General features: G+C 41.8%; 1 protein-coding gene across 3 annotated transcripts in view; it reads left to right on the top strand.

Annotated features, from left to right (window-relative positions):
* TRERF1 (transcriptional regulating factor 1) overlaps positions 1-22,305 on the top strand; it is a 101,393-nt gene that overhangs the window by 16,894 nt on the left and 62,194 nt on the right. For all 3 annotated transcript variants that reach the window (XM_074897137.1, XM_074897139.1, XM_074897138.1), the window contains exon 2: positions 12,916-12,971. The gene's annotated coding sequence lies outside the window, so the exon portion shown is untranslated. The remainder of the gene's footprint in view (positions 1-12,915; positions 12,972-22,305) is intronic.

Consider the following 22,305-nt stretch of genomic DNA (forward strand, 5'->3'; position numbering starts at 1 on the left):
TGGAACTGACCCCAAAGCAGGCTTTTCCATCTCTAGGAGACAGCACAGACCGTTGGAGAGTCTGGCTCTTGGTGGAGGCCGTGGGAGCAGGCTACATAAATGAACATGAGAGAAGGCAAACGAGAAACTCCAATTCACCAAACATTTGTGTGTGATATAAATATGGGCCCTGTCACATAGTCATATCCCTTCATGCGACTGAATAACCCAGTCCATCATTCCCATATTATTCATCAATCACTTTTTCAGTTTCTTACTAATTCACAGCCTAGTTCTATCTTACTTCTTGCCATCATTGCTTGTATGTTTTCCCTTTTCCTGGCTGTGTGAAGTTGGAGTAAAGTAAAGATCCCAGAAAGCTTAAAAAAAGCAAAGCTATTAACATGGACCTTTCACTGTTAATTAACATTTGAAGTTTCAGAGAAACGGGCCTGTGTAATTACTGTGTGGTTAAAACTGTGGGAAACTCATACAAGTGCTTGGAAAGTGGAGACTTAGTTGTGTTACAGAGCTCTGAGTAGAAATGATAAAAATAAACAAGTGATGTTAATAAGGATAAAGGAGTAGAACATCAGTCAGGAAGAGGGAGTTTCCCGTGAAGCTTTATAATCTGCAGACACCAGTTCACCAGAAACCCGGGTTGTGGGTGGGTTAATCAGGTTTGGCCAAATTGTGATTGTTGCCAGCTGATGTTGGGATCCCTGCTGGGTTCTTCTGCTTAGGGCCCCTCTTTCTTCCTCCTCCTTCTCCTCCTGGGTTTGCTGTGGCTTGGGAAGGAGCAATTTGGCTCTCTCATCTCTTGGTGCTGTGCAGCATTGCTGTGCCTGGACTTAGGTAAAAAGTCAAAAGGTAGGGAGAGAAGCTGGATGGGAGATGTGGGAAGAGACAAATGAAAGAAAGAAATGTAGGCTAGTGCATTAGGCTGAGGTCTTTGGAAGGAATTGTTTAGGTCAGTGGTGTTGAGGTTGCTCAAGGTAATTTAGGAACTGTGATGTCTTTGAAGGAGATTGAGGGTCTCCTCTCCATCCTGGAGCCCTCAGAGCTGTTGTGGAAGTTACTCCCTGACTATATCTCCATTGGTGGAGCAGCTGTCTGCCAAGCTTTTAACGCTCTGTAACCAGTCTGCTGGTTTCCATTTCTCCTTCTGCTCTCAAGAGACTGGCGTCTCCTTGGCCTAGCAGAAGGCCTTTCTGCATGGTTTTCCCTGTGTTTCTCAGGGGGTCTTTCTTGCTCCTTTGTCATCCTGTGCGAGCGATGGGGAAAAGTGGTGTTTTCTTAAATATTTCCGCTAGGATATGACTGCTGGGCCCCTATGTATGGTAATGTCTGGTGCACTGCTGCTCTGGGAGTGTGCTCAGAGTGGGTCCCTCTTGGTAAGAGACGCTCCTTTGCTCACGTCCTCATCTTTCAGCAGCAAGGGCTAGATTCTGGGTTGCTGTCACTCCTCCTTTTCCTTCTGTGCCCATGTTGGTAGTGTCTCTGTTCTCAGTGATGGGACATGTGGTAGAGGATGTGGGACCCATTGGCTGCAGAGAGTCTCGGCAGCCTCTGAGGCCCAAAAACCCGCCCTCCGTAAGGTGTGGTCATGCTGGAAGGCTGGGCAGGCCTGGCAGGGCTAACCAAGTGGCCTCTGGAGGAAAACTTGATTCTTGTCTCCTTTTGCAGGTAGCGGTAAAATTTTTGTTGTTGCTGTTGAGCACTGGTGCTGTTCTTGAGGACAGCAGACTTGTAAGGTGTGCCAAGGTGGCACTGCAAACAGCCAGCACGTACTGTGTGTAACTGGTAAAATCTGTTGGTTTAGAGCTGAACTGCTCTGATTTGGCTCTGGGTCATCCCCAAGATAAAGCTGCTCAGGTTTGTCAAAGGGGGTAGTTGCTTTAGCTTCTAAAATTTCTCTGGGGAGAGTGCTACCTTTTGCTGGCTGCCTGTGGGGTGAGTCCAGTCAGACACTTAACACTTCTTTGTGCTGGGGTTGGGGCATGGACTAGCTCCTAAAGAAATAGTCTGTTTCACCTAGTGAATTTTTCCTATTATGGTGATGTCCCCCTTTCTTTATGGGGAAGTGGGGGGAAAAAAAAAAAAAAGTTTTTTCTGCGGGTTTGCCATAGGCAGGAGGTGGTGTATTTTAGGCTGCTCTGTTTTTCTATGGGTGTGGATGTTCTGATGACCCTTCTGAGATGAACAGTACCATGTAGGTGCTGGTGACTGGGAAGGACTGTACTGGTGGCCTGATTCCTTACAGGTTTGTGGTCTTATTTTTGTAACAACTTCTTGCTGAGACACTTCAGGGAATCACTGTCTAGCCATACGGGTGAAACCATGTGGTTTTGGCTTTGAGGAATTTCCCACCAAATCTGTTGGTCTTGCCCCTTCTTCGGGCGGTGCATGAACACCAGCATTGGCCCTCTGATATGCCTGGGGCCGAGTGAGAAAGCGAGTAAGAACTCTCTTGCCTCTTCTAATTTTTTTTTTTTTTTTTTTTTTTTTTGGCACAAGGGAGGAAGTGGTAGATACCAATCTTCCCCTCTCACACATCCTTCCACGCGCATCTTGCTGGTGGCCACCCAAACTGTCCCCTAGAGATGCTACTCTACCATGACTAATTTCCTGGCTTTTATTTTGAAAATGCAGCTGTCAAAGTTGCACAGATCAGCTGGGGCAAGTTCCAACCTCTTTTGTACATGAAAACCTAGAAAGCATACTTCTGGGAAAAGGTGTTGGAGATGGGTTGAGTTTTTTGGTTGTTATTTTTTCTGTGATTTGAAGAAAGGGAGGGGAGTAGTCAATGTGAGGATTTTAATTTAATTGCTGTACCTTGATTTCAAAATCAAGGCTAAGTGTGTTGGAAGTAGTAGATGCAAACTCTGCCAGGTATGAAGACTAACCAAGGCTGTAACAGTTAAAAGTGTATACAGATGATCCACCTGTGTGATGAACACTACCACATCTTTCTTCTGCTGTTTATACTGATAATTTTGTTGGTAGTATTTTGTGGACAGCACTATTTATGTGACTATGTGTGTTAGACATAACTCGGTTAAACTTCCTTGGAGAAATATTTTAACTAGCATATGTACAAGCATGTGAACTTAGCCATTTCTTTATGCATTATTTTCCTAGCTATAAAAATGTTCTAGTTAAGGAAAATACTAACTTTTCGTGGCAGGTAAGTACTAGGGAGAACTATTTTGTGTTTTGTTGTGTTGTGTGGTTTTTCTTTGGGATTTGTGTGTGTTTTAAAAAGAATGCCAACTGAATAAAAACCCTTGCTTGAAGTATTGGTGATTTGGTAATATAAGATCAGATATTTATATTACTTATTGTACGCCACTTGTTTGAAAACAAACAAATTCTAATATGCATTTCATGTATATATATGACTGCAGATGTTGTAAAATACAAAGCAGAGGAGAACAAAAGTAAGCTCTAATTGTAGTAGATGCACTGAATTAACTGAGATGCCTGGGGAAGTGAATTTAGAAAGACACGAATTGAGACAGGTCCTTCCTTTATCAGCAGTTCTAAAGTCAGTTATCAGCTGGAAGTAAATTTTTAAGACTAGTACAGTCTCAATACCTGAAAACCATTTTTACCAGGTTTTGCATTTATTGTTGGAGCTGTAAATAAATGTAGAATAATTTTACTGAGCTCCATGGAGTTTCTGCAGATCAGCATCAGCCCAACAGCTCTCTGAGTCTGGCCTCACTTCCTCCTTGGCTGGAAAAGCCAACCCAGTTCTTAAAAACTGGGAAACTGGCGGGGCATTAATCTTAGACAAGTGTGTTCTTGTGTTGTTGGCATTTTTTTTATTTTGTTTTAATTGAAAAAAAAAATCAGACAGATTGTTTCCTAGGAATGCTGGGAAAAATGGTTAACTAAGGAGTTTCCTGTTAACAGTCTTAGTCCCAGTGTTTGACTCCAAAAGAGAGAACTACAGACACCCCCTGCAGCCTCTCTGAAGTCTGCCCGAGTCTCTGCCCTCCTGCGGCCACCCCAGCCTGAGCAACCCTGAGGGGAGTCTGGAGCACAGAAAACTTAGTGGTTTGGTAAATGAAGTAAAGGGGAAAGTAAAGTTCCCACTGTTTCACTGTGGGAACCAAGAGAGAAGCAACAGGGTTGGCTGTATGTTAGTCTAAAAACAGAGTTAGGAACTTCCTCGGTTGGTATGAACCCAGCTTTTTTGCAGGGAACTGCTTTTAGATTGCCTGGCTCTTTAGCCAGGGAGTCAGTTACCTAAAGTAACTTTTTTGTTAAAACCTTGCCCCATTGTAAAATATTTGAAGTTTAAAAAAAACCACCACACCAACAACTAAACCCAAACCACCTTTTTTTTTTTTTTCTTTTTTTTTTTTTTTCCTCCCCTTCCTTCTTTAAACTGGTCTCAAAGATCTGACAGCAGACTGTGAAATGGTTGTGACACTCACTATCTCGACTCAAGCCTGTATCAAGATTGCACTCCAGGGAGTGCAATCATCCGATAAGCAGACTAGTCAAAGAGATCTTAATTGCTGCGTACTCGATTTAGATGCTTTCCGGGGCCGCCTTTTAGCAGGGTTTTGCAGGATTGGGACCATGGAATTAGCTTCTCCATACACTGAGGGTGACGCTTGGTTGAACAGAGTAAAGAAAAAAATAGCATACATGCTCATAGAGACATAGTAAATAAGAGCGCATTTCGCCTTTTATTTTAACTCCTGGCAGTGCAGGTTTTATCGAATTGCTGATAGAAGAAGCTTGGCAAGATGTGAAACAGACTTGTCCCAACTTCCTTGGATGATTCCAGTATCAAAGTGCTGCAGTGCTAGTCCTGTGATTCTTGGGTTAAGAAAAGTAAAGCAGGACAGCAGGAAGCGAGGATGTAAACTGTGTTTACTTCTCAGAGGCAGCAGGAAAATGATGACATCACTGGTTTTTTAGACTTTGAGCAATCTTAAATTTATGTATCTGTTTTCATCATACCTATTTCATGAAGAAAAATGTATACTGTAGTGGTTGATGTGGTTGTATTCTTAACTTTTTACAGTGATGGTTTATACAGACGTGGTAACTGCTTTGAAATGGTGTTTGTTTTATTACAGACCTGATTAGTTAGGAGGAAATGGGAATTACAGATTTTAATAACAAGTACTGGCAGTATTTTTTTTTTCCTCCCCTACCATTTAAATATCTTCTTCCTTTTGTTTCTTTTTATGTGAAGTCTGTGCATGTTATCCACTGAAATAGTAGTATGTAAGACAGTTGTAATTCAGCATTTTGTGTAGTAATCCATTTCAGCAAAAAAAAGGGCTGTGAAACTCTTTATTAAAAGTTTAGAAAAATATTTCTAAAAGTTCCGGCTCTTGAATCCCACTTCTTTCTTACGAAATTTTTACTTGGTGTAATTATTTTCAAGAGGTTCTGCTGCTTTCAGAAAAAAAAGGATGCTCAGTGAATATCATGGGATAATACAGAAGCCTTTGTAGGATGTGCACTGACCTACCTAAGAAACCCAAGAGAGTTAATTACAACCTTTCTTAGTCTACATGTAAATGCACTTTGCAAATGTTTTTCCAGAATGTGAACCAGTTACATTTTGGAATCTATACCTCTATGGAAAATGGACTGTAAAATAGATGCCTATTTCAGGCAATTTTTGACGAGTTCAAGATTAAAAAAAAATATTATAGCATATTAAATTATTAGGCATCTTTACTAGGGTGTAAGGAAGATTTATGCTGTAATGAAATATTGCTGAAACCCAATTTAGAACTTGACAAATCTGATTTTATAGGGCTGAATTATAAGGGACACCTCATTATTTGAGGGGAAAACTTTTTTATTGTTATTTTTGGCACCCTGGTCTCCTCTTTGGTTGGGCTGTACTCTGTAGGAGCTGCTTTGGGCAATATGTCTCAGCAGCTCTTTTTTCAAGGGAGCTGTGCAAGATGAAGTCATAATTAAGGATCACATCCTGGCAAGCCTTTCTTACCACATGTGGTCACTGATTTTAAGTTAAATGAAGTCCTCATTGCTCCTCTGGGTCAAAAATGTAGGTCTTCTTAAAAGCACAGACTTATACTTTATTTTTAGATTTTTGTTACTGATACTGTCTATCAGATACTGTCTACTGAACTTGTATATCAGATATCGTGTATACAGAATCAGTAGCTATACACCAAAATTATGTGTATGCTATACATGCATACTTTTTAAAACTAAGGAGCCTCTATTCCTCCCTTCTGCATACTGACCTCTTGATTTCCTCTTGCTTGAAACTCAAAGCATGGCCTTGAGCAGTGTATTCGGAATATGACCTGGCATTATGGCTTGCAGCAGACAAAGGGAAAATCACAATAAAAACATCATTTGCTCAATTTAGGAAGTCTACCCAAAATTTGGGGTAGAAAGTACGTCTTTGACCAACTTTTGAGATAGTTTGTGGTATTCTTATGTTGCTGTTCACAGGTTCTCAGTTGAAAAAACTGGAAACTAAGTTTGTGCATTTGACCAAACTCAAGAGCAAATTTTAGCTGGAAATAGTATTTCTTCATAGGGTAATGAGTTTCTTGTGTGCAGGGTTTCTGTTTCCCCTGCTGCCCTGGCATGCAAAGTGATTGATCTTAAGCAAATTACATACACTTGTAACTACAACCATATACGTGCACATACATGTGACAAAGGAAAACAGAAACGCATGGTTTGAGCTCCACCAGTAAATCTTTTAGGAACCTTTTGTCCTCATTCCTGGGAGAGACTTCTCCCAGTGCTGCCTGTGTGTTACCTGGCCCTGTAGCTCCACAAGCACTTTCCGGCTTGCTGTGCCTGCCACATCGGAGGAGTAAGGCGTTGCCTCATGGCTTATGTGGTCAGGTATAAGTGACAGATGGAGTGTTTACATTTAGGAGAATCTCATGTTGAATACTTAAAATGACTTGTGGGTAAGCACAGCTTTAAAAGTTTAAGAAGAGTCACGGTTTGGTGTGTTGAATGTGCAGTATGTTAATGTGCTTAGCTTCGACTATAAACCATTTGCTGAATTTTAGTGACTCTGATGTTTAGTCTTTATTCCCCCTGTTTAGACATCAGTAGCCAAGTGTTTTGCCTCTGTATGTAGCCTCAAGTTGCACTTTTTTCTGATGTAGTCATCGGATCAAATTATTTATAAAATGAGGACATCCTTTTGGACTTCATGTGTAAACAGTCTTAAATATGTGCACAGGCAGATTCTTGTGTGTTTATCCACAGTTGAAGCCCAGATACTAATAAATACTAACATTAAATAGGCTTTTTACCCCCTTCAATCTTGATTAAAGTTTTCCCTTTTAAGACTCAGATTTCTTCTCTAGATTACCTGGAGAAAAATTTTCACCTTGGCCTTGATCAAGTTCTGGTAGCAGAGACATACTGCAACTAGTGATTTGCCATGAGTTAGGGTAAACAAGTCACCTCTTTCAGGGGGGGTTCCTACTGGGCAGGTATTACTGCAATTGAAACCATGGCTGCAGTTGCTGGCATGTGCGTTTGAGGGTAGGATTTCCCATCTTCAGGCAATATGATGACTCCAGGTCTGTTAAATTTTGGAATTAATGGTGAAAGCTGGAAGCCTGCTGCCAGCCCACCAAGGTGCCATTTAAAATTTCTTCAGAGTCAGTTTGGTGTTGGACTTTGCTGCTTATTTGTAAGACATCTCAACAGTCAACAAAGTGCTCCTCTTGTAGGGATTCAGGGGGGGTGGTGGTGGGCTCTTGATCTCAAAGGTGGCTGGTGTTGTCAAGAGCCCCTGCAGTGGGGAGATGCTCTTTTCACTCTCTCTGCTGCACGCTTTTGCACATGATGTGATGAAGACCAGGGAGGTGCCCATCAGAGCAGCTGCCTTCAGCTGGAAGGGAAGATGGGAAGGCAAGAAGCAGGATGCTGTAAAACAGGGGCTGAGAAAGGTGCATATTACATAGGTTTTAAAGGTACTGATTGCTGCCAGGGCAACTTTCATTTGTCTGTTAGTTTTAGCTTTCTGGCTTTTTTTAACAAAACTTCAAATATCCTTTTAGCCAATGACAGCAAGGTTTGCAAATCAAAACCAAATCTGAGCATAGCACTGTACTTGAGTGAGCTGCACTAATCTAAGATGAGCTTCTGTTTCCTGCTTAAGAATTTCTCCCTCATGCTCTCGTTTGGCGCATGTACAGTACTGCGTGCTGACGGACACTTTTGAGGCATTAATCAGTTAAAGAAGTGTGTGTGATAGCAACTTCTCCAGGCTTGGTATTTCATGTGTTTACTGGCTACCTACTCATGGTTAGGAAGTAGGTGTTCGGAGTCCTGTGGGCTAGAGAAGAGTCCTACATTTGTGAATTAACATCCATAATGGAGTGGTCTTGTGTAGTTTTTGTGTGCTTCTATGATCAGACAAAAAATGTAATCTGCAAATAAAAGTAGTCCCCATGAGAAGTTCATGTGGTGCAAGCAGAATATTTTAGGTAGTGAATATGTTGAGCTGATACAATCCTGAGTAGTCCAGCTCTGCGGTTTACGTAAAAACAGCCCCTTAAAGATCCTGTGGTCTCATCTTCCATCAGCAATTCAATGACTGACTTTCACTTTTCTTACAGTAAGAGAATCGATAGAGAAGAGAATTTGACATCACTTCTCTCTACATTTTTCCAGACAGTTTGGCCTCCACAAATTGTACAGCCTCCCTTTTCTCTGCGTGGGAGAGTACAAACTGCTGCTGGAGGCAAGGAGGAGAGATTAACATTCATCTGTTCTCTCCCCCCTCTCTTTCCATGCCGTGGGCATGGGTGACTTATGAATGTGCTGCAGCTTTGGGGAACGTTTCTACTCGTTGCCCTGATGAGGAGACCACAGAGACACCAGTAAGGTGTGCCAGTTTCATGTTGCTTATTAAATAGACACATGAAGAAGCTGAGTGCAGTGACTCCCTAGAAGAGATCAGAGAGGAAGATGTAAGGACTGGCCTAAGCCTTAGGTTGCTCACTTGCTAAGAGATTCCTCCTCCATAGTCCATGCACATTGAAGGCTTAATGCAGAGTCTGTCTTCTCACTTGGGTCTTTCATGAAACGTGGTATGAGCTTATTTTGCAAGAGCTCTGTTTTGAGCAGAGATATTTACATCTTTGATTCTTACTCGGTGTTTTAATGTTGTGTATATAGCCAGGAATATGGGGAAATAAATGTTTTTATAAAAGCAAGTCTCTGTTGGTGTGGAAGCTAGAGTTGATATTGTATATGTGTGTACAATCATAGCAGTGCTTGGTAACACTCAAATGCAGGTTCGGGAGATGTAGTTTCACTTTGTGGCATTAGCAGGGACAAGAAAGGTCTTGCAGAGAAATGTTTCCAAATCACCCTACCACATGGTGAGCTCTCAGCTGGTATTGCCCTTTGGAATCCGTTTATCCTTCACAGGAGACAGGTACCAAGGTGGGTGTACGCCATGAGAGGGTGATGTATTTGCTTGCATCCACTTCCTTCTGCATGAGCACCAGCCTCAGGCTGACTGTGCAGAAACAGCAATTGCCTTGTTGTCCCCAGCATTTCCTGCTGCTGCCAAATTAGAGGATCTCTCTCAGTTGACAGCCAGGCCTTCTTTCTCCCCACCACCCCCCATCCTAATGGGGAGTGGTTGATAGTTACCATTTACTAATGTAGGACTGTGGAAGGTTTGTTCTCAATGAGCTTCAATCAGGAGGTCTCACTCTTCCTTCAGTTAGTAGCCCCTGCAAGGAAAGACGGCAGTGGGCCTCTTCCCATCCTTTCCAGTGCTGGCCACTGCTTAACAGGATGTGACGAGCCAGGTGCCACCGCCATGGTTACCAGGAGGTGATGGAGCTGCTGGTGTGGATGGTGGTCACAAGAATTGCAGAATCTGGGAAGTCGTACATGAACACAACCAACATTTTGCATGGCGTGGTGGAAGAGTACATGGTGAGGATTTTACCTGAGGTAGCATGCATATTGCTGACAGCAGCAGGGAATTTTTACAGAGCTGCTTGTTGAACTTCTGGAAGGATGTTGCTAACAGGCATCAAGTGTGGTGAGGTCAGTACAAGAGGAACAAAACCTCCTATTCAGATAAAAGCAGGGGAAGGGAAACACTGCCACGTGTGGGACTGGTTCAGGCTAAACTGGTCTGTGCAGTAGTTTCTGCAGCTCTTCAGAAACACTCTATGGAGTTGAGCTTCCCAGCTCAGACAGGTCTACGTTCACGTTCCAGTCAGGCTTTGGGAAAGCAGGAACAGCACCATCTGTGTCCCACTTCATTTGAAAAAGAAAATGAAAAAAACCTTGAATGCCAGCCATCTGCTGATATTGCATTGAAACTCTATCCCTGTATCTAGGGGCAGAGGAGGGAGATGGTTTCTGCAGGGAGAGGCACCATTCAGAGTGGAAGAGCTGCCTGCACCTGGGGGTGCTGCTGGACCCAGAAACCACCAGAGGAGCAGGATGGCTTGGCATCTCTGTCCAGCCACCTTCTGTAGTACCAAAACAGTCCTGCCCAGAGAGAGCAAATCTGAGTGCCATCCTGCTACAGAGTCCACAACGCTTGGTTTATGGATAATTAAGAAGAGATTTGAGCATATCTGTGAAGTTGATGCAGAGTGATGGGATGGTTAGCAGCCATTGTATTAATGGCTGAGGCAAAAAGGTAGTTGTCACTTTTTCCTTGTAGCCTGGTAATTGGGTGTAATGTTGTTTTGGAAGCAGATTAGGTTGTGGTTTTCTGCAAGTTGGCTATTAAAATAGGCCCACTATCTCGATGGGAACTAACATGAGCCCTCAGCCAGACGCAGGAAATGAGCAGACTCCTTTTTCTTTATTTCTTTTTGTCCCAGATCTCCCCCAGCAAATGTCCAGTGAGTTTTGATTTGCTTATGAAGGTGCATTTTCTGAAGTCATATCACTTTTCTGTGTTGTATTTCTGTCTTCCTCCTTCTTAGAGGAGTTGAGTGCTGCTTCTTCTGATAGCTCTGTGTGAATGTGACCACAAGTAAAGCAGTAGAGAGTTAAAAAAAAAAAAAAAATCTGTTAATTAAAATATTTACATTGGAAGCTGCAAAACATTTACCCTTCGAGTAAAACAAACTTCCCCATTGTTCTTGTATGATTGCTTCAATTTCTCTGAAAATAGCCAGGAAGAGGTTGTGCTCTGAGAAACTTTACTGGGTTGGCAGAGGAGTGGGAGGGTAGGGATACTCAAGTGGGCTCTTGGTCAGTGGCTCTATTCTGTTCAAATCTTTGTCACATAGACAAAACATCTCTTCTTCATAGAAAAAAACAAAAAAAAGTATCCAAAAAAGGAAGGAAGGTGGAAGTATGTTGTCATATTATTCTGATAAAGCCAAAAAATAAATCATCATCAGTAGAAGATAAGAAAATGGTGTTCACTGGATGAAAGTGAATTTATTTTTAGCACTTAAAGTGTACACTATTGTACCCTTAAAGGGGAAAAAGAGAAGTATTCCAGAGCAGGCAGTTTGGACCCTGGCTCCCTGGCAGCCCTCCTGCCTGGAGACCCATGTGCTGCTCGGCCTGCTTTGCTGGCAGGGAAATGGCAGCACAGCATGGTGAAGGATGTCACCTTCCCATGGTGCCGAGCACCTGTGGTTCTAAACACTGGGGTCCCTTGCCATTGGGGCCGCTCAGTGTCCAAGGAAAATGAAGCAAAGGTGCAAATTGGGGACATCGCACCACTAAAACACAAAGTTTTCTCTGCATCTAGTTTTGTACTCTAGACACAGGGATACTCTTACTAGCATCACTACAGGAAAAGTAAACACAAAAATGGTTTGCTTCAAATCCTTCCATTCCTGCCACATCTCCCCTGGATAACTGGATTGAAAAAATAAGGGTTGGTTCTTCTTACTTGTTAAAAAAATTTTTATTAGTATTCTCTCATACAGTGTGCCGTTTCACTCTTATACATTTCTGGCCTTTTCCAGCCTGACACTGGACTAATAGGCTTCTGGGTCTTGTGGGCAGGATGCTGAAAAGGCTAAAAAGGTGTGTGGAGGGGTTAGTTTAGTTTTTTAAATCCTTGATTCACATTTCTCACTTAAGGCAGATTCTTAGGCTTTTCAAAGTTGCGAGACAGGAGGTCTGTCTTCTGCCCTTGTGGCTCACGGACTGGCTAGATTGCAGGTCCCATGTCCTCTTCCTGACAGTGCCGTGGAAAAGTGTTCAAGCCTGAGTATCGTAACTGTAAATTTTATTGACAATCCCAAGGCTGCAGTTTTGTTGTTTAGGTGCTTGGTACTCTTTCCCAGGTATGCCAGACTGCGTCATGTTTACCTATATTATAGAAACAACTTCGTTGCATTGAAAGGTTGGTTTGTAAAGGTGTTAAGAAATTAAATGTACTTGTTCAGGATAGGCGTCACTTAAATTCATGCATGAGAGCTTTGTTCCATCTGTTTCTTGCATGCTTTACTGTATTTAAGAAAGGCTGCATGCTGACAGTTTCTTGGCCTGGAGATAAAAGGTGCTGCCTACCCAGGTTTGATACACTGATGGAAAATTGTCTCCACGATGTATAACACCGCTGTGATTATTTCTAGCCATTACCACTGGTCTCATTTTACAACCATTCACATTATGTAATTTGATGCTCATTTAATTTAATGAGAGGATGCTGCAGACTTATTTATGACTCGGCTGGGCAACCTGTACGCTTTGGCCACCTCTGTTATCCTTGCCGCAGGAGGAAAAGCATGCTTCTTACAGAACATGTTACAACATCTTTAATACCTTTATATCCAGGTTTCCCAGATTGCTGCAGACGGGAGGGCGATTTGCCTGGGGTGTAGATTATACTGGAATGGCAGGACAAGTTTAGCTTTTTTTTAATCTTGAACTGTTTATTAGCCTTTTGTTGTACGGTTATCAGGAGGTATTAATGGACTTTTCCTTTTGTTACAGATGGAATTTTATGACTTTCTGGATTCTGAATAGGACAAGGAGATGTGTCTGATAAGGTAAGAGAGAGGGTAAGATAAACATGTTTGTATGCAAAACAGTCTTACTGGTTAATTGTTTGGGTTGAAGACAATTGTTTGTTTCTGTGACAGAACGCTGCAAATAATTGAGATACTTATTTTTAAGTTACATGGCCCTCTGAGCCTCTAAGCAGAGACCATTGCTGTTCTGTACAACTTCTGTCCCAGTCCTTTCTCCTGATGAACTGATTTACTAAGTCTAGAAGACAAAAATGTATGGCTTTCCAAGAATGAGGGTTAGCAAGATAGGTCGTACTTATTCAGATATTTTAGAGCTTTATATGATATAAAGTAACAGATGAGGTAGAAGAGTTTTTGTTCAGTTTTGAGATACTCCCCCCCCCCCCCCGTTTGAAAGGTAAGAATATCTTTGAGCTCTTTTAACTTCTGTGCTTTAGAACTTGTTTTTCCTGTTGCAGTATTTTATAATTTAGTCTGGTTTTATTAGGACACAGTGTATATGAGTAGAAAACCTCTAGGTTTGAGTTTGAAATTAGTAATAGCTATCACTAGTGTGCTGGAGGAAGCCATAGATTTTTTTTTTAAATTTTTTTTAATAGCAGTGTTTTTAAAAGGCAGCGCTTAGATACTTTATTTTTTTCTTTCGGTTTCTGGTTCAGAGGCTTCCACTGTTAGAGGGGAGTAGATGTCTTTAAAACTCTTAGGTGTTGGGATAACCACATTCAAACAACAAACAGCCAAGTACAGCAGTAGTATTACATAGTGATTGTTGCTGTCTTTCTACCTACGACCCACCCTGCAACTACCCAGCTCTTATCACTTCAGTGTTTCTTTTTGTCTCCTCTGTTTTCCTGAGCTCTGTGCCATTTACAGGTCTCAAAAATCCCTATTGTTCTTTTTGGCCTTTGGTTGTAAAATGAGTGGAAACAGCTAAATGTATGATGTCATTGTGTGAGGACCAGGACTAAATGACTTCTTCCTTGGATTCAGAGATTTACCTCTTGTAGACAATCTTGGGGCTTTTCTGGTGGTTTTGTTTTTTGTTCATTAAAGTTTTATTTGCTAAGAAGAGTTACCCTTTGGAGGGTCGCTGCCCAAGTAAGAACAGAAAACTTTGAATGGCTCTTGGCACTGTGTGGAGTCTGCAAGAATGCTGCTTAGGTTTTTTGCAAGTGTTAGGCATTTTGTCAGTTCAAACCACCTTCTTTCATGCCACTGTTGAATTGTGTTACGAATATTTTAATGGTTTACTCTCTACCCGAAGGTGGTCTTGTATGCCTGTAGTTGGTAAAATCCAGCTCTTCAGGTGAGAGGTCTTGCAGTCTTGCAGTGCTATTATACAAAGCATCTCCTATGCATACCTCATTTGTTATGTAAACGAGCTTCTTCACTTGCACGTGTTGGAACCGGTCTACCTATGCTCCAAGAATGGATAATTAAAATTGCTTTCAGGACTTCTTAGAGCGTGTTCAGCCCGACCTGTGCTGGCATCCCCCCGCACGCAGGCGGTTCAGCTGCCATCCCATCGCACGCCTGCCACCAGCCTGGCTGCGGCTGGAAGCTGTGCAGTGCCCACCGCAGCATTGCCACCGGCTCGTCAAAAAGCAGCATAGGAAGGATAAGTGAAATGCTTGTGTTCAGGCTGCTTTGTTCTAGCACATTCAGTTGACTGAGAAGTGTATTTGTCTTGATGTCAATGCAACGTTGGGGACTTCTTTGGCATGCGTGTGGGGTTGCACTTCAGTTGTACTCATTCAGCTGCTAGTGTTTTCCTAAGACATTACTCGTCATGTATCATTATTATATAGTGTATATGTATTGTTTTATTTCAAGTACTGTTCTTTTTTTGTGAAGTGGATATTGATAAATCTGTGTGCTGTAATGTGGGCAGCTCTTGTGGCACAGCAGCTGGCTGCTCTTGTACCAGCTCTCCTGGGGCAAGCTTGCTTTCCCCTTTTCTCATAAAGCAACCACCAAGGAGGCTCTGTTTCTAGCAAGTTCTGCAGCTTGAGGCCACGACACCTTCTCTCGCCACAGCTTTATTGCCAGCCTCAGGCACGTATGTGAGCCAGATCCCTAGCAACTCTGCTTTAAAATGAGATTCTGGGAGGAAGAAGTAGCATTTTCCACTGGCTCTTGTCTTTTGCCTCCAGAAGAAAATACTCTGTCCTCGTTTTGTGTGTTACTTTCTCAGGGTTGGAATTAATCCTGAGCTGTGAATGTCTGTATCTTATTTTGCTTTCTCTGAGAGGGTTTCTTTTATGCCTTCCCCAGCAGCCTGGACTGGAGAAATGTTACTGTCACACTTGCAGTCCTCCTGTGTCACAAGAAGCAGCTGTCCTGGTCATGTTCCTTCTCAAGGCTGCAGTTGTCAGGTGTCCCTCATTCTTTCAACTACTACTATGGCATCAGTGTTGTTTGATTTATTTTATTTTTTGACCTTCTGTTCCCTTTATGCATTCCCTCTCTCCATTTACATTTGGGTTTCCATTCTTCCAGACAGGCATCTGGCTCTTGCCCCGAATGTACCCTCAGGTCCTGTCTGTGCCTCCTGTCCATGTTTTGTTTTTTGGTTTTTGTTTTTGTTTTTTTTTTTTACCTTGATTGCTTGCAGTTTTCATGGAAATTTCCTGACTGGTTCCCTGCTGTTTCTTCTTCTGGGGGAGTACTTCTGAAGCACTTGTGTGTCTTTTGCTGCCATTGCAATTAAAAGGGTTGCTATCTTTTAGTCCCATTTAAAGCAACGAGGGATAGTCCAGTCTGTGCAGGGAGTAATCTCGTTTTAATCCTAGTCATGGTGACTTCCTTGTAATGGCTGGCTTTTGGCATCCATCCTATTGATTACGTGATGGGGTCGAATAAAAACAATGAATAATAGCTCTTTTAATATGCCTGAAGCCTAACAATGAAATTATGAGGCTTGGCGAACTTGCAGCGATGTTGATAGGTGCCAGACCTCTCACCCAATATTTTCATTTCCTTCCCCATATTTCCCTGTGCCTTTATCTTGCTTCCTTCCAAGGAACCCAGGGCCCTTGTGAACTGCAAGTCAAGTTTCACGTGAGGTCTGCCCAATAGCTTGGATCATAAATATAAAATCGTTCTACAAGGCCTAATCTATTTTCAGAGGTACATTTATGAGATAAAAATTACTTTAATCGCTGAAACGGCATTGTGTCATTTTTGGAAGGAAATGACAAGGAAGTAACTGTTATCAGGCCTATTTTCACCCACCGTTAGCTTAGACTTAGCTCCAAGGTCGCTTGTCTTAACAGTTCCAGATTAGGTTGCCAATTAATATTGATTATTTGAAAAGCAGTAGGTTGATGTATATTCTGTTATTAATAGCTGTTAATGCACTTTATAATAGCAATCTGTTTTGCAGACATTTTCTGGTTGTTCTTTTTTAATGAGTCTTGGCAGTGAAAACCCTGGTTTAACACATGCAGAACTACAGTAACTAGATGAAGTATTTGTGGTTTTTTGCATTTTGGGTGTTTTTGTTGTTGTCTTTTACTGGGAGTAGCACTTGATTTTGATGAGACCAAACTGAGGCAAAGTCCAGGAATGATTTCTGTCTAAACTGGTACATTGTGGTTTCTCCTTGTGATAGTGCACATCAGTGCAGAACTCTTGCATCACTGTTAGATGAGTTTTAATAACTTGCTTTGACATTGCCAATGAATATTTTTGTCTCCACAGAAGCCATCTTAGAAAAACTTTCAAAATAAGACTGCTAATTTGAATAGAACTGTAACAAGTAATTTGAGTTCCTTTTCTTGTGATATTTAGCTGTTTTGTCACAATATGTGGAAAGTACCTGGAAAGCACAGGGAGAAACATGGGAAATCTCTCATGCATAAGGAAAAGACTAGATAACAAAGTTTGGGGTGGGGGAGAAAATATCTACGTAAATGTAGACATCAAGGTAAATGCTTTTTCCTTTTCTTTTTCTTCCAGAAAATTTGAATATTTTCACAATCTGATGTTGCAAGTTGTAAATGCTTAACACTTCTAAAAGAATAAATTACTTCAGTGCCTGAATGTGTAGATAACTGTCAGCTTCAAAGGATCAAGTGAGTTGGAAGGAATGTCTGGAGAACTCAGTATAGGCAGGTACCAGGCTGAATATAGAAAGTAGGGGAATACATTCATCTAATATAACAGAGGCCTGGTTGTAAGTTTATATATAAATTAAAACTAATCATGTTATGAAAAGTGAATTTCTGTGGTTCTGCTTTTAATGTAAAAGTGGGATACTCGCTTTCCCTTCTCCATCTCTGTCACACGGTGTTTCCCAAGCTGCTTGTTTTAAGACTTTTGCTGCTCCCATAAATCCTGAGATGGAAAATTAACCAATTTTTTTCAAACTACCCTTACAAAAAAGGCCATCTCTTGCTGTGGAATATCCTTACTGTGAGCTGGCTGGTTCTGTAAAATGTAAGTAACTTTATGCTCTTGACTAAGCAATTAAGAGAAACTGAAATCACTACTGTTAAATGCACATTAAAGCTATAGGGCTAAGATGGTAAGAGCCATTTTAGCTTTTGCTTGTGAAGTGATCTGATCTGAAGTTCCTCTCGCAGTACATAAAGCACAAGCAAGATGAGGTGTAGTTTAGTGTTGCAGTCTCTGGGATGCATGTTGCCTATCTTTTACCCCACCCCACTCAGTGAGCCAATGCAGGGTCCTAAACCTGGCAAAACTACTAGTTCTGACTTCTCCTCAGGGTTGTTTTTCTGACTCGAGTTCTCTGGGCTCCAATGGGCACACAAGCACAAGAGGAGCATCAGGGCACACCCTGGGGGTTGCAGCTGCCCCTTTGGCCTGGGTGTCTGCCAGAGCAGGTCAGCAGGTTAACATGGGCATCACTGCTGCTGCTCATCACTGAGCCTACCACCATGACTGGATGCACCATTCTCTCGTCCCTCTCTGGTGTTGGTGGTGTGACTGGAGCTCAGAGACATGGTGTGGGGAGCAGGTGACCCTCTACCTGCTGAGTGTGCAGGATACCAGTTCTGCGGCTGTGGTGTGGCCACCGATTTCAGTGCTTGAAAATAGTGCTGGCAGCCAGGAACTTCTAACTGCAGCTCTGCTAATGACTACTGTTGTGGTTTTGGGCAACTCCCTTGGTTGTCTTTGAGTCAGCTCCCCTGTCAGTAAAAAGGGGGATGATACTCCTTTGTAACTTACTGTTGAAATGATTAATTATTGTGCTTCAGATGTCAGGGGCCTGCTATGTATTGTTACCATGGGTATGGAGAGGCCTCTCAACTTTTGTTAAGAAACCCTGCCTCCAAGAACAAAACAGGTTGTGGGGGCTGTTTTGGTTTAGGTTTTTTTCCTGTTTACTTATGAAACAGATCAGATTGACTCTCAGTACTGAACTGCTAACCACCATTACTGACCATTTGAATCTTGGACCCCTCTCCTCCCCTTTTTCTTCCTCTCTGCAGCTCCCTTCTTGACTGTCCGATCTCTGTATCAGACATTTCCCAAGTGAATTCTAGACAGGGTGCCAGATAGAGTTAAAAGGGAAATTTTAGTTGAGGCTGAAGGTGAAATCCTAGCAGGGAGGCTGAGGGTTTGCCGCTGGTGTAGTGAGATAGAGAGATGTTCTGCCTTTTTCTCTGAAACCCATTCCACGTGGAGGCTGTGCAGTCTCCAGGCTCTGGCTTGGTTGCCAACCTGAGACATGCCAGTAACTTGCTGGTTTTTCTAAAAGAAAAAAAAAAAAAAGTCTAAAAATAATCTTGGGGGTAGCCCAGTGAGTGAAAAGTTGCAAAATAAGATTAAACTAAATTCAACTTAAAAAACCCTACATAATTAAATTCAAGGAAAATAAGAGGGTACCCAGACAGAGCTCTGAGAACAGCAGAAGCTTGTTTGATTGTTAATCTCCCACAGAAACTGTGCTATCTTGGTTCAGGATTGATCTCCAGCTGCAGGTGGTAACTTCCTGCTCCTTTTGAAAGAGCTGATTTGTGAAGGAGCTGGGGGCTTGCCCTGGGCCACCCATTTGGGTGGTGGGGTTGTATGGGGCAGGCAGCTGTTGATGTTCCTGCTGCGTGGGCGCCTGTCTGCAGCCCAAGAAGCAAAGCAACTCTTGTTTACTCTCTGGTTGCCTTCTTGATGCTTAGCCAGTGTGCCTTGAAGTTACAGGGGCTACTCATGACTTGTGGACTTTATAAACTCTAAGGAATGGGCTTTAGGTTTAGAAAACATGTTCTGTGAAATACATTTATAGACTTCTGTCCCCAGAATGAGCCTCTGGTACCTGTTTATTCTGTCTTACTAGTAGTGCAGATCATGAACTCTCAGTAATTTCTACAGTGAGTCCATAACTTCTGTTGTTACTTTAGAGATGCCCACTCCTGACTCTAAATGACAGAAGGAGACACATCCTGGTTGTAAATGACAGTAATTTCCCTCTGGAAGAATTTTAGGCACTTCTGGTTTGTGCTACAGAAATTATTATGTGTTTTGTTCATGACTGCAGTACTAGTATAGCAAACTTCTTTTGTTTATCTATGGAGAGATGTAATATAGTGCATCACCCAGGTGTTTTTGTTTAATACAAGTTGCTATGAGTTAAAAAGTGGAGAGGAGGATCTGGATATCGTAAGCTTTAGTGCTCAGATCTGCCATAGGATTTCTCCTTGGGAATAACTTCATGTACCTCATTTAGCCACACAAAAATGTGAGTCTCCAGCACCAATAAACATCATCAGCAGAACAGTGGATCTCAGTCTGTCTTGGAGCTCTGGGAAGAGCCTTGGATACTCTGAACTGAGGCTATGGAGCACTTTAAAGACAAACAAACTTTGATTTTAATATTCTGATAGTGCATAGGGAGCAGCCAGTGCTTCTGAAGAGATGTTTCGAGAGCCGTGCTGGTTGGAGTTACCTAAATGCAGAGGTCTGTATTTCTGAATGGATAGCATTGCTACGAAGCGAGGAAGATGTAAACACCAGAGGAATTGTATGGGGTCTTAGTCAGCTGGATAAGATAGAAAGTGGTTCTTGTGGATACTGCATTTTGCAAGTTTGCTGTCAGTGAGTTTCTGAGCATACTAAACATCGTATCAATTGACTGTAATTATGTACAGTCAGGCAGAGGAGACTAATTCTGAACTCTTCAAAACTTTTTTCCTCTGCCCAGCAGTGTCTCTTAGGGACCCAGTTGTGCCTAATGTATTCTTTATTTTCTGAGTAAATTTTGGTAGAGGCATTTAGCCATTTTGCTGGTAAGTCACTGATAACCATTATCCTCTTTGATAAGCCAAATATGCAGACTTTGAAAACTCTCAATATGTGTGTTCTGGATCTTTAGCTGTTCTTGTGTTATTTACTTTTCTGAAGTGAATAGACCAGTAATGCATGTTGACCTTGCTGTTAATGTTCTTTAGATAATACTCTCCCTCCCTGCCTTGCCTTATACAAAATAATGTTCTTATCCATCCAGAGGCTACACTTCCTTGCTTAGCTGCAGACTCGTGCAGGAAGTTTAGCGTTTAGATTGTGTCTGCCATGACCCCCAGTCTTTTTTACAGTATCATTGCTTTCCTGAATGCAATTTCCCAAAGGTAACTCAGTTCTTTTTTTTTTATTCCTAGGAGTTTGTAACTTTGTGTTATTGCTGTATTAAAACCAGCTGTTGTTCAGATAAACTGTACCAAGCAAGAAATACACTCTACCAGAAAGTAACCTGATTCGGTTTTTGCTTACCATTGCTTCAGGTTTCATATTCTGTGCAGATGACAAGAAGTGATTTCATATTTTCTTTCAGATCTCTGGTAATGGCAATGGACAGCATCACATCAGGCCCCAAAAATACCAAAGTAAAAATACGAGAGGAAGTGGGGTACATGGTGTCATTAGAGATAACACAGGATTTGGAATCCCTAAATTGAACTTCTTGTACTTTGCAGTTTGGGTTTGTGTGAACATAATTACAGCTTTGAATTCTTTCTTTTAAATACTGCATGTATGTGGGGGAGTAGTTGTTTTGTTTTTGCTAAGTAGCATTTTTCTAGAGAATTGCATTCATACCACTTGTGTTCTTTTTTTGAAGGTAAAATTTAACGTTGATACCTTTTTTGGTTTAGTTCTTGTATGAGATTAAGTACCAGACAGTTGCACATTTACCATGAACTAATAGTCAAAAGGTACAGTCTCGCAAAGATTTGACTAAAACTAAATGAATAGCTCTCGTTTTCCTGTAGGTGGGGTTTTTTTGTGTGTGTGTGTGCACTGCTTACCAATAAGGAACAGAGCAACTTTCCTCTTCTGAGATAGCTATGTTGCCAACTTTTTATACTGTTGAAGTAATTTTGTTAAACAGGAGGAAGAAAAAAAGTTCATAAATCGTCAAAAGGAATTTGTCTACAAAGTGTGCCAACAGGGTTGGGTTTGGTTTTCCTCCTCCATTTTATCAGGAGGAAAAAAAGCTTGTTGCTTTAGTACTACATTAGCGCTTTGCTTTCACATGCTGAGCCTTAACAGTATACTGCTTTCATGATTTATTGTAACAATTGACTGTGAGTATAGTATTTGAACACACCTCTTCAAGATTTAAAAAGGTCAGGACCTTTACTTCCATGGGGATGTTGTACACAGCCTCATTTTATGCATTGCACTGCTTATTTCTGAAGTGACTTGAGTAAACTGTTTAGGGCAGTGTGGGAAGCCTGGGGGGACTGGAGTAATGGTACCCTCCCACCAAAGCAGTCTTCTGATGGTTAGGGAATACTCTGGTCTGTTAGTCATAGATGTAGGTGAATTTTAATTCTAATAAATACTAGTGGTGTCACTTTGATCCTGTGCGTTGCTAGTTTGAAAACTTGAGTGTTACTCCAACGATTCTGTGCTTTTTCTTACACAAAGGGAAAGTGTACCTTTTCTGGCTCTTACACTAGTCTGTGGTACTAAAAAGACAGGCAAATGAGTAGACTTGACTGTGTCCCACTTGTCCTCTGGACTTCTTGAATTAACAATTTGGAAGAACAGATTATCTCCTGTCCTTTTCCTCTCTGCTTTCTTCTGCTGATTTGCAGCTTAAAATATCATCCCCTTTTGTAGCCTTAAGAGGCGGTGATGATGAAGTCTTCACTAGAAACTTTCTCTGAAGCTGAACTAGTTACACCATCAATGCCACTAACAAAGCTCAGTTGAATTAGAGCTTTTTGACACAGTGCTGGGTGGATATCCAGCAAGCTTTTACTGATGGAAAAACATGAAAAATGTGTTTGGGATGTACCTGTGCAGCTTGCTGTGTAACTTTTTCCTTTGATGATCTTTTGGATGGACCATGCTGTCTAGAAAACTTCCCATTTCTACCAAGAGAGGCTGT

Source organism: Athene noctua, chromosome 1 (genome assembly GCF_965140245.1).
Source record: "Athene noctua chromosome 1, bAthNoc1.hap1.1, whole genome shotgun sequence".
Lineage (NCBI taxonomy): Eukaryota > Metazoa > Chordata > Aves > Strigiformes > Strigidae > Athene > Athene noctua.